The following is a 12,008-nucleotide window of genomic DNA, read 5'->3' on the forward strand; positions in this document are numbered from 1 at the left end:
GGTGACTGGGGCGCAACCAGAAGTGGCGCCGGGATCGCTGCATGCATAATCGGTTACTCTGGGTTTTGCCGCCATCATGCCCCATCCCGTGCATAACAGGTGTGCTTCGCGTCTTCCCCCTCCGCGTTTTCCATGTGACCCGAAATCGCCGTTTCAGCGGCTGTGCATGATGGACCTATGACTTGACAGTATTTTATACACACACATGCACACACACACAAATGTCATGCATCAATGTAGGAAAAAACAGCTTTATGTTTTGGACCTTATAAATAAATCCCAGAATCCGAAAACATTTACTAGAGTAGAATATTTATGCAGTAAAGCTGACTGGAACCAATTATTTAGTGCCACTAATGGTTTTGGGATCCTTTGATACCATTCAGAGGTATTAGGAAACCATATAGCAGAGATTTCTGGCGACAGTGCTTTGTGAAGTCTTTTGTTAAGGAAACTGAATATGTCAATGACCACATACAGCGTCAGATCAAAGCTTCTTCCCCAGCCCTGTTTGTGAGCTTTTCTATATCTGATTTCCTACATCTACATTTTCTGATTTTTCTTTCAGTGCATCCAAGACAGGAGCATCTGACTGCGCTGTAAATGTATGGGTTGATCTATTTCACTCTCATATGAAAAAAGCAGGCTGTCATGCAGCATTAGCCATAACCCATGAGCCATTCATCTTACAAGTGCCATTTTTAAGGCATTTCATTGTCCAATTCACAGTCTGGTTAAGCTGAAATAGTACAATTTAAATTGATTTAGCTCTGGTGAATTCAATACATTTCAATTCAGGGGAAACACAATGTAGAACTGTGAGACCTGGGTGATTCTACCCAGGAAGTGGTCAGATCGCAATGGAAGTAGATAATTACAGTATAAGCTGTGCTACAGAGCCAATCCCTGTAACACCACTGGCAGAGAACTATAGGTGGAACTGAACTGCTGAACAAGAAAACAAGCTTTCCCCGTGCTTTCCTGATAGCATCCCTATACAGTAGCATCAAAACTTTTCCTCTAAAACTTTCTTTGTCCCTTCTGCATCTCATCTCCTTTGATATATTTCTAATACAGCCACTGTACTGCTAGCCATGATATCTTGATTCATATATTACTTTTCCTAGGTTGGAAATGAATTTTTCATGTCAGAATTTTAAACAGGTGTACATTTGAAGTCTGAATGCCAGGGACTTTCATGTGTATAAACAACAAAGACTGCAGTAGCTCATTAAAAACAGATTTATTTTTGGCATAAACTTTGATGGTGCAGAGCCCATGTAAAAAAAACACACTAAAATGGCAATCCTAATAATATTTTCCTGCAAATAACCTCTGTTGAAAAAAGTGGGCTTTCTTTTGAGTAGACATGCTTAGTACTGCTCCCTAAGCACACAATTCTGGCACCATAACATATGTTATAAATATGATCCTTAACAACCTTTCTTGGAAGCAAATCTTTGAAACTAGTGAGACAGACTTCCAAGTAAATTGGTTCAGTTATATTACCGTTTTTCTCCAACAGTTTATACAAGAGGATGAATAAATTACCCAATGGAGTTGATGGGTAACAGATCCAGAACAGACAAAAAGACACTTTACTCAATGAGTAATTAACTTATGGAATTCACTGTCACAGAATGTGATGTAGCCAGAAATGTTGTTGGCTGTAAAGAAGGATTGCCAGAAATTCATAGATAGTATATCATTCATGGCACAGCAGAGGCAGTACGTCTTGGCCTGAATGCTCTATTTCAGTGGTCCCCAACCTTTTTATCACCGGGGACCACTCAACGCTTGACAATTTTACTGAGGCCCGGTGGGGGGGGGGTAGTTTACTCCTCTACTCTCAACCACTGCCCTAACGCTCTCTGATCGATGGTAATGTTTAAACATCCCTTCAAAATAAGATACAGACACTCCACAACAATGAACATAAGGAACATTTTATTTTCATGGAAATTTTAACTCATGACAATGACAAATCAATGGGAACCCTGAGCTTGTTTCTCTGCAACGAGATAGTCCCATCTGGGAGTGATGGGAGACAGTGACATCCGAAGTGTGTTGTAAAGGGCTGGGGGGGGGGGGGAGAGAAGCTGTTCTTCGCGGCCCACCTCCAATTAGTCGACGGACCACATGTGGTCCGCACCCACGGGTTGGGGATCGCTACTCTATTTACAGGCTATCCAATGGGCATCTTGGTTGGCCAGTGAATTGGATGGGGGATAAGTCATACAAAAATTCAGTGTATTTTGTTGCCATTTGGAAGCAATCAGAACTTTCCAATGATCACTCCAGCACACATGACACTCCAATACAAATGATTACATACAAAATCCCAGAGAAGCTAACTGGCCTCAACCAGAGCCAGAGCTTTATTGGCCCTGGCCCTGGCTCTGGCGGAACACTCTCGCGAGTGAGATCAGGGCCCTAGGGGGCTTAAAACGTCTCTGCAAAGATGGAGCTGTTCCACCAGGCCTATTGAGGCCTAAGACAACCAATGAGCTGACCTCCCTACATAAACAAAAAGGATAGCATCTGCATACCCACTCACTATTCCCAACAAAGTACCCCCACCTTCCCCTCCCTAACAGAGAGAGGGCAATGAGTTCAGATGGTTTTTATTGTAAACCTGATAATTTAAAAATGGTTAAAATGTTTTTTGTTATATGCTATGCAGTAAGCCATCCTGAATCCTTGGGGAAAGATGGCATAGAATTTTGAAAATTAAAAATAGTGTGGACTCTATGACATTGTACTTCACTGAGGCAACCCTAATTTAACATGTTGCTGACATACCTGGACCACAAAATTAATACAGCATACTGGTTGACAGACTGCACCCAAAGGGTGCTTGCTAATGGTTTGTTATCCTCTTGGAAAGGAGTGACAAGTAGAGTTCCTCAGGGATCTGTCCTTGGCTCTGTGTTGTTCAACCTATTCATAAATGATTTGAATGAAAGAATAGAGGGGTGCTTATTAAATTTGCAGATGATACTAAACTGAGAGGGGTTGCAAGCACAGCAGAAGTCAGAATCAGGATACAGGATGACCTTGAAAGGCTTGAAAATTGGGCTGAAATGAATTTCCATAGTGATAAATATTTTACATTTAGGTAGGAAAAATCAAATTCATCATTATAGGATGGGGGAGACTTGTCTTGGCAGTATTATGTATGGAAAATATCTAGGGGTCTTAGCAGACAATACAATGAACATGAGTCAGCAGTGTGACTTCGTGGCTAAAAAGACAAATGGGATTTTGGACTGTATCAAAAGAAGTATAGTTTCCTGGTCAAATGAGGTTATGGTACAGCTTAACTCTGCTCTGGTTAGACCTCACTTAAAATACTGTGCTCAGTTTTGGGCACCACAATTAAAGCAGGATGCTGACAAACTGCAGCATGTTCAGGGGAGGGTAATGAGGATGGTGAGGGTTTTGGAGACCAAGACGTATGAGGAAAGGTTGAGAAAGCTTAGTCTATTTAGCCTGGAAAGAAGATGACTAAGAGGCGATATGGTAGACATTTTCCAGTACTTGAAGGGCTGTCAGAGTATGGAGAAGAGTTGTTTTCTGTTGCCCCAGACAATAGGACCAGAATCAATGGGATTAATTTAATACAAAAGAATTTTCAGCGAAATATCCGGAAGAAGTTGCTGGCAGAGGGGTTCCTCAGCAGAACAGGTTTCCTCAGGAGGTAGCAGATTCTTCCTCCTTGGAAGTTTTTAAGCAGAGATTGGATAGCCACTTCACAGAAATGCTTATTTTGTGAATTTACGCAGATTGTGACTGGATAGAAGGGATTATGTCCATGCTTGGCTCTTGTGGCCGTTTCTTGCATGCCCAGGGAAATACCAAGCGCCACTTTGGGGTCAGGAGATGAATTTCCTCCAGTGATTCTGAGATTATTGAGTTTTTTTGGGGGGGGGATCATCTGGGCATGGAATTGGGGGCACTGTGGGTGGGCAGGTAGTTGTGAATTTCCTGCATTCTGCAAGGGGTTGGACTAGATGAGTCTGGAGATACCTTCCAACTTTATGATTTTACTAGGGGCAAAGCCCGTTGTCTCCAAGAATACAACGGGCGCTAGAGCTTGGCATTGGGAAGAGGAAGGGAAGGAGTTGTCCAGACTGTAAGGGCATGGGGTTGTCATGTGTGTTGTGTGGGAGGTTGTGGTGACATGGTGGCAAATGAGGCCATGGGTGTGGAGATATGGGTGTCAAGAACCTGTGGTGTGGTGTCAAGAGCCTGTGGTGTGGAATGTTCGTTGAGTGTGGGAGAGGACTGACCTTTGGGAATTGTGGCATAGTGGTTACAGATGAGCTTTCCAGAGCCATGTCCTCAGATATGTGAAGGGAAAATCAGACTGGAGAATCTTCTTAGGGGAAGACTACATGGAAACCAATTCCCCCCAGTTCTGCATCATTTCCCTTCTTGTGTGAATTAGGCCACATTCACCGAAATGCCCCTCTGCCCTAATACACATAGGGTAGTCACAGTACACAGGTGTCCACCCTGTTCCTTCTGTCTCCCATATTTTCACTGTTGGTAAAATGTTATGTGCCCACATGCTTCTTTCATGGTTGCTCCTTAGAAGAACGGATTTTTGTACCCTATTGCTTACTTATACCCCCTTCAAGGATCGCTGCCTTGTTGTGGCAAGGGGGCTTGCGTAGTTCAGTGAAGCTATGAGCTATATCGTGCAGGGCCACCCAAGACAGACAGGTCATAGCTGAGAGCTCTGACAAAAGGTGATCCACTGGAGAAGGAAATGGCAAACCACTCCAGTATCTTTGCCATGAAAACTCTATGGACAGTTCCAATAAGCATAACGATATGATGCCGGAAGATGAGCCCCTCAGGTCGGAAGGTGTCCAATATGCTACTGGGGATGAGCAGACGGCTAGTACGAGTAGCGCCAGAATGAATGAAGCGACTGGGCCAAAGCCGAAAGGACGCTCAGTTGTGGAAGTGACTGGTGGCGAAAAGACAGTCCGATGCTGTAAAGATTTTTATTCCATAGGAACCTGGAACGTCATATCCACGAATCAAGGCAAGCTGGACATGGTCAAACAAGAAATGACAAGACTGAACATCGACATTTTAGGAATCAGTGAACTAAAATGGACAGGAATGGGTGAATTTAATTCAGATGACCATCAGGTATACTACTGTGGACAAGAATCTCGCAGAAGAAATGGAGTAGCTTTCATAATCAATAAGAGAGTAGGAAAAGCAGTCTTGGGATACAATCCCCAAAATGACAGAATGATCTCAGTTCGAATCCAAGGCAAACCATTCAACATCACAGTGATCCAAATCTATGCCCCAACCACTGCTGCTGAAGAGGATGAAGTTGATCAGTTCTATGAAGCCCTACAACACCTTCTAGAAGCAACGCCAAAAAATGATGTGCTTATCATCATGGGGATTGGAATGCTAAAGTAGGAAGCCAAAAGATAACCGGGATAACAGGCAAGTTTGGCCTTGGAGTACAAAATGAAGCAGGCCACAGGCTGGTAGAATTTTGTCAAGAGAATACAATGGTCATAGCAAACACTCTTTTCCAACAACCCAAGAGACGACTCTACACATGGACATCACTAGACGGTCAACACAGAAATCAGATTGACTATGTGCTCTGCAGCCAAAGATGGAAAAGTTCTATCCAGTCAATAAAAACAAGACCAGGAGCTGATTGTGGTTCAGATCAAGAGCTTCTTGTTGCAAAATTTAGGCTTAAATTGAAGAAAGTAGGGAAAAGCACTAGGCCACTCAGGAATGAACTAAATCATATCCCCGACGAATACACAGTAGAGGTGACAAATAGATTTAAGGAATTAGATCTGATAGACAGAGTGCCTGAAGAACTATGGACGGAGGTTCGCAACATTGTACAAGAGGTAGCAACTAAAACCATCCCAAAGAAAATGAAATGCAAGAAATCAAAATGGCTTTCTGAGGAAGCTTTACAAATAGCTAAGGAGAGAAGGGAAGTGAAAGGCAAGGGAGAAAGAGAAAGATACACCCAATTGAATGCAGAATTCCAGAGAAAAGCTAGAAGAGATAAGAATGCCTTCTTAAATGAACAGTGAAACAAATAGAAGAAAACAATAGAATGGGGAGGACCAGAGATCTTTTCAAGAAAATTGGAGATATGAAGAGAACGTTGCATGCAAAGATGGGTATGATAAGGGACCAAAATGGTAGGGACCTCACAGAAGCAGAAGAGATTAAACAAAGGTGGCAAAATTATACAGAACAACTATACAAGAGTGAGCTTAACATCCCTGATGACCACAGTGGGGTAGTTACTGACCTGGAGCCAGACATCCTGGAATGTGAAGTCAAATGGGCCTTAGGAAGTCTGAACAACAATAAAGCTAGTGGTGCTGACAGCATTCAAGTTGAACTATTCAAAATCTTAAAGGACGATGCAGTAAAAGTGCTACACTCAATATGCCAGCAAATTTGGAAAACTCAACAATGGCCACAGGATTGGAAAAGGTCAGTTTACATTCCAATCCCAAAGAAGGGCAATGCCAAAGAATGTTCAAACTACCGCACCATTGCACTAATTTCTCATGCTAGCAAAGTTATGCTCAAAATCCTACAAGCTAGGCTCCAGCAATATGTGGACCGAGAACTTCCAGAAGTACAGGCAGGATTTCGAAGAGGCAGAGGAACTAGAGATCAAATTGCCAACATACGCTGGATCATGGAAAAAGCTAGGGAGTTCCAGAAGAACGTCTACTTCTGCTTCATTGACTATGCTAAAGCCTTTGATTGTGTGGAGCACAACAAATTGTGGCAAGTTCTTAAAGAGATGGGAATACCAGAGCATCTTATTTGTCTCTTGAGAAATTTATATGCAGGTCAAGAAGCAACAGTGAGAACTGAACATGGAATCACTGACTGGTTCAAAATTGAGAAAGGAGTTCGGCAAGGCTGTATACTGTTGCCTTGCCTATTTAACTTGTATGCAGAGCACATCATGAGAAATGCAGGATTAGAGGAGTCACAAATTGGGATCAAGATTGCAGGGAGAAATATCAACAACCTCAGATATGCAAATGATACCACTCTAATGGCAGAAAGTGAAGAGGAACTAAAGAGCCTGTTGATGCGGGTGAAGGAGGAGAGTGCAAAAGTTGGCTTGAAACTCAACATCAAGAAAACAAAGATCATGGCATCCGGCCCTCTCAATTCCTGGCAAATAGATGGGGAAGAAATGGAGATAGTGACAGATTTTATTTTCCTGGGCTCCAAGATCACTGCAGATGGGGACTGCAGCAAAGAAATTAAAAGACGCTTGCTCCTGGGGAGGAAAGCTATGGCAAATCTAGACAGCATCCTAAAAAGCAGAGACATCACCCTGCCAACAAAAGTGCGTTTAGTCAAGGCTATGGTCTTCCCAGTTGCAATGTATGGCTGCGAAAGTTGGACCATAAGGAAGGCCGAGCGTCAAAGAATTGAGGCTTTTGAACTCTGGTGCTGGAGAAGACTCTTGCGAGTCCCTTGGACTGCAAGGCGAACAAACCGGTCAGTCCTAGAGGAGATCAGCCCTGACTGCTCTTTAGAAGGCCAGATCCTGAAGATGAAACTCAAATACTTTGGCTACCTCATGAGAAGGAAGGACTCCCTGGAGAAGAGCCTAATGCTGGGAGCGATCGAGGGCAAAAGAAGAAGGGGACGACAGAGAATGAGGTGGCTGGATGGAATCACTGAAGCAGTAGGTGCAAACTTAAATGGACTCCGGGGAATGGTAGAGGACAGGAAGGCCTGGAGGATCATTGTGCATGGGGTTGCGATGGGTCGGACTCGACTTCGCACATAACAACAACAACAACATTGCTTACTACCCAAAGGAGTCTCAAAGCGGTTTACAAACACCTTTTCCATTTGTCTTTCCACAATAGTCAAACTGTGAGGTATGTAGGATTGTGAGAGATCTGAGAGAACTGGGAATGGGACGCAGTGACCCAGCAGGCCTCAGGTGTCTCAAAGCATTTTCCAATCGTCTTCCCCTTCTCTTTACATAGCAGACTCCCCATGAGGGAGGTGGGGTAGCGAGCCTCACAGGGAAGCTGGCAACCCTAAGAGGAAGACTCTGTGTGCACAGCAGTCTTGACCTTAGAAGGTTTTTAATACTGTTTTTTTATTTGCCAGGCCAAGGTTATTTGCCAGTTACTATTTCAGTTACTATGTGTCTCCAGACATTTACTTGTTCTCTATTTAGTTTCAGGCTGTAAATATTTATTTAGATCTTCCTGCACTTTCCAGACTCACAGGACTGATGCTGGTCTGCCTGTCTGTGCCCCAGAATACAAACAATTGCTGATAAGGGCTGGCCATAACCCATAGGCCAGGAGGGACACTCCTGCACCACTCCCTACCAACTGCAGGCAAAAATTGCTCATTTGAAGGCTGGACTCTGAGGCATTGTACGATTTTGAAGTCCCACCTCCAAACCTCCAGGAATATTTCCAACCCAGGGGTAGCCAACCTACAGGTGTGGCCTGGAGAGCTCCTGGAATTACAGCTCACCTGTAGAGTATAAAGATCAGCTTCCCAGGCAGAAAGGGCAACTTTGGTCAGGGTTGTGGTAGAGAAGAAACATTTAAGGCTTCCCACACAGGTTGTTGTTGAATTGAAAGACTTGAGGCCTACTATACAGGGTTGTTGTGCAGATGAAACAGGAGACAAAAGAGCCAGTTTCCTCTGCAGAATAACGCTGTGCAGTGGCCTCAAATCTGCAGAGAGTTGCAAAGAAGAAGGACACATGGCTTGGCTGTGTCTAACCCCCAGCCAGAGCAGTATTTTAAGTGAGAAGGGGCTTTTCTGTGGCCTCCCTGTCAGGCAACTATTTGGCAGAAGGGGAAAGTCCCCCCCCCCTCAAAAGGAAGGCCCTCAGGCTCCCCTTCATTGCTCTTGGAAAGACCTCCTTCCCTCAGTCAGGGGCTGTCAGAGGCTCCTTCGTAGCAGGCCTGAAGGGAGGGGGGAGGGGGAGCACTCTGCAGCCTCCTGCCAGCTCTGTCGGGGTTCTGAGGCAATTTACAGTTGGACATGACAGTTAGGACAGCCTTGGGGCGAAAAGGGCTGGCGCAGCCTGTCCAAGCCTCAGTTCTCATCCCCCTTGGCAGCCCTACTGACCTCCTCTCCCTTTGGTGGTCAGGAGCAGACTGGCAGCCAGACTGGGCTGGGTGAATGGAATTTTGGTCTGTCCTGGTGAGGGGCCAATAGGAAGGCACTTTGCGCGCCTCCCCATTGGCTGCTTGGCCCTGGATGGACACTCGGAGGGCCCAATCAGGAGCCGCTTTGCGGCTCCTGATTGGGCCCTCTGAGTTTTTATCCTCGACAGGGCCCGCCCTAACTCCTCCCCAGGTGGCCTTACTCTTTTATTTAATAGGACCAGTTAAAGATATTTAATAGGACCAGTTAAAGATGATTCTATGCACTAATGATGTAACATGGATCCAAGCTTAGAATGAAATTGTTGTTCAAAATTCTAGCTATTGCAGAAATTACTGTATTAAATAATTTCTGCTAAGATAAGAACACAAGAAAAGCCTTGCTGGATCAGACTAGAAACCGAACGACCAACATATGCCAGCTACCATCTTAAACATATCAAACAATTCATGGTGCACAGCAAGGCTCTGTGCTATGGCCACATATGTTCTAATTCTAAAAACATACATTCTTACTTGAAGACTCTACAGCAAATTTCTTTGGAACTAAAACATCTACATGATGAAGTCAGGAAACAGATTAAGAAAATCAGAATGGTACCCAGAGAAAACCTGTTGCAAGTTCAGCCCAAAAGATATCACTAATGGTCAACTACAAGATGGAGTCACTGAAGCAGTCGGTGCAAACTTAAATGTACTCCGTAGAATGGTAGAGGACAGGAGGGCCTGGAAGACCATTGTCCATGGGGTCACGATGGGTCGAACACAACTTCCCAACTAATAACAACAACAAGTTGTACAGCTCTCAACTAAAAACAGTTCAACGCATCATCATTCCACTAGATATAGACAGTTCATTCCTCTTTGAGGAAAGGTTAGCACTACCTTTGAGTGAGAAGAAAAGATAGTTAAATCCTGGATTGAGGAAAAGAGAAAGAAAGGATGCAGGAGTCAGGTTCAAGGTATAACATGCTGGTTGTTTTCTTTCTGGAGGTAATGGTTACAATTGTTACTCTGCCTGTTCATGTAACCCCTTCTTTATTCTGGATGCTCTTTTTTGTAGTCTAATTAATCAACTGTTGTGGTTTTTTTTGGCCTAGTGCTTCTGTTATTTTGTTGAGTGACTAAATCAAGAAATATCAGTTCTAGGAGTCAGTTAGCTGTTACATGCCATCCCAGATCAGCTGGGCTATTAGGCCAAAGGAAAAAACACTTAAGTGTGGAGTTCCACAGGGTGCAGTCCATTCTCCAACCTTATTCAACATCTTTATGTGCTCTCTTGCTCAACTGGTGCGAAGATTCCTGCTTGGGTGCCATCAATATGCATTTAACACCCAGCTCTTTCTGCTGATGGGTGACTATCCTGATTCATCTCCAGAATCTTAAGCCAGATGTCTGGAAGCAGTGACAGGACGGCTCAAGCAGAGTTTCCTGAAACTCAGCCCTTCAAAGATGGAGGTCCTGTGGCTAGGTAGGAAAGCAAGGAAGCACAATTGCCCATCTTGGACAGGGTACAACTATCAGTGACTCACTCCACCAGGAACTTTGGTGTGATCCTGGCCACCTCCCTCTCCACTGAGGCGCAGATCATGAAAATAGCGCGGCTGGTGTTCTACCACCTGTGCCAAGCCAATCTACTAGCACCCTGCTCGGCCTCAGAACATGTAGCCACAGTGATCCATGTGACAGTCACCTCCAGACTAGATTTATGCAACTCGTTCTACTCAGGCCTACCCTTATCCCTGACCCAGAAACTACAACTGGTCCAGAACACAGTGGCCAGGGTCCTCACAAGCACACTGTGGAGATCCCACATTTGGCCTGTGCTCAAACAGCTGCACTGGCTACCAGTTGAATCCCGAATCAGGCTTAAGATCCTGGTACTCAATTTAAGACCTTACGTGGGCTGGGTCCAGCATACCTGAGAGATCGCCTCTCTGTATGCACCCCACAAAGAGCTCTGTGGTCCGCCATCTCCAACAGGCTGGTGATCACTGGCCCCAAAGAAGCACATCTAACCTCAACCAGGGTCAGAGGCTTCTCCATCCTGGCCCCCACCTGGTGAAATGAGCTCCTAGAAGAAATCAGGCCCTGTCAGAGCTACCAGGGTTTCACAGGGCCTGCAAAACTGAACTCTTCTGCCATGCATTTGGTTGAGGTCCAACATAAATAACAACACCTACTGAGCCACCAGAACACCTCGCCTCACACAGATGTGTCCTTGGAACAAACAAAGGGCAACCCTGGATTGACCAATCTATGGGATTCAGTTAGCTGGAAATGTCACAGTTAATGCTTCAATTATTGGGGGGGGGGGGGGAGAAATCATTACCAACTGTTACACTCATTACTTTTGTCATCCTGTTATTACACTGTATCTGTATTATGGTTTCCAAGTTTTGTGTAAACCACACTGATCTGTAAAGGGAGGGCAGTATATAAATATAAGAAGTAAATAAAATAATACAACTACGTACGTATATTTTCTCAGGAGCTGTTAAGAATCCTCCTGGTCAAAAAAGGAGTCTTACTGAGAGCAGCAAGTAGGGAACAAGTCGACGGGAAAGTATGAAGACCTAAGGGTGGCAGCCAGTGGACCCCCGTGTTCGCCACTGCACCTTTCATAGAACACACCACTTGCCAGAAGGCTCTTGTCTTCCTAACAGCTTAACCCCCCGCAGTGGCCCTACAGCCCATTTGAAGCCGTTTCCCTCCAAGAGCGCATGCCCCTCCCTCTAGCCACGCCCCCTCACCCTTTCCCCGACGAGTGGGTGTGACTTCTCCTTTGAGTTCCCTCCCGCTCTCTCCTTCCTC

The 12,008-nt window shown here is 44.8% G+C and overlaps 1 long non-coding RNA gene across 8 annotated transcripts in view; it reads right to left on the reverse strand.

Moving 5' to 3' along the window:
* LOC143832346 (uncharacterized) overlaps positions 1-11,962 on the reverse strand; it is a 65,516-nt gene extending 53,554 nt beyond the window's left edge. For all 8 annotated transcript variants that reach the window (XR_013229212.1, XR_013229210.1, XR_013229208.1 and 5 more), the window contains exon 1: positions 11,672-11,962. This is a non-coding gene — a long non-coding RNA (uncharacterized LOC143832346). The remainder of the gene's footprint in view (positions 1-11,671) is intronic.
* Positions 11,963-12,008: the final 46 nt, after the last annotated feature.

Source organism: Paroedura picta, chromosome 3 (assembly GCF_049243985.1).
Source record: "Paroedura picta isolate Pp20150507F chromosome 3, Ppicta_v3.0, whole genome shotgun sequence".
NCBI classification, from domain to species: Eukaryota; Metazoa; Chordata; class Lepidosauria; order Squamata; family Gekkonidae; genus Paroedura; species Paroedura picta.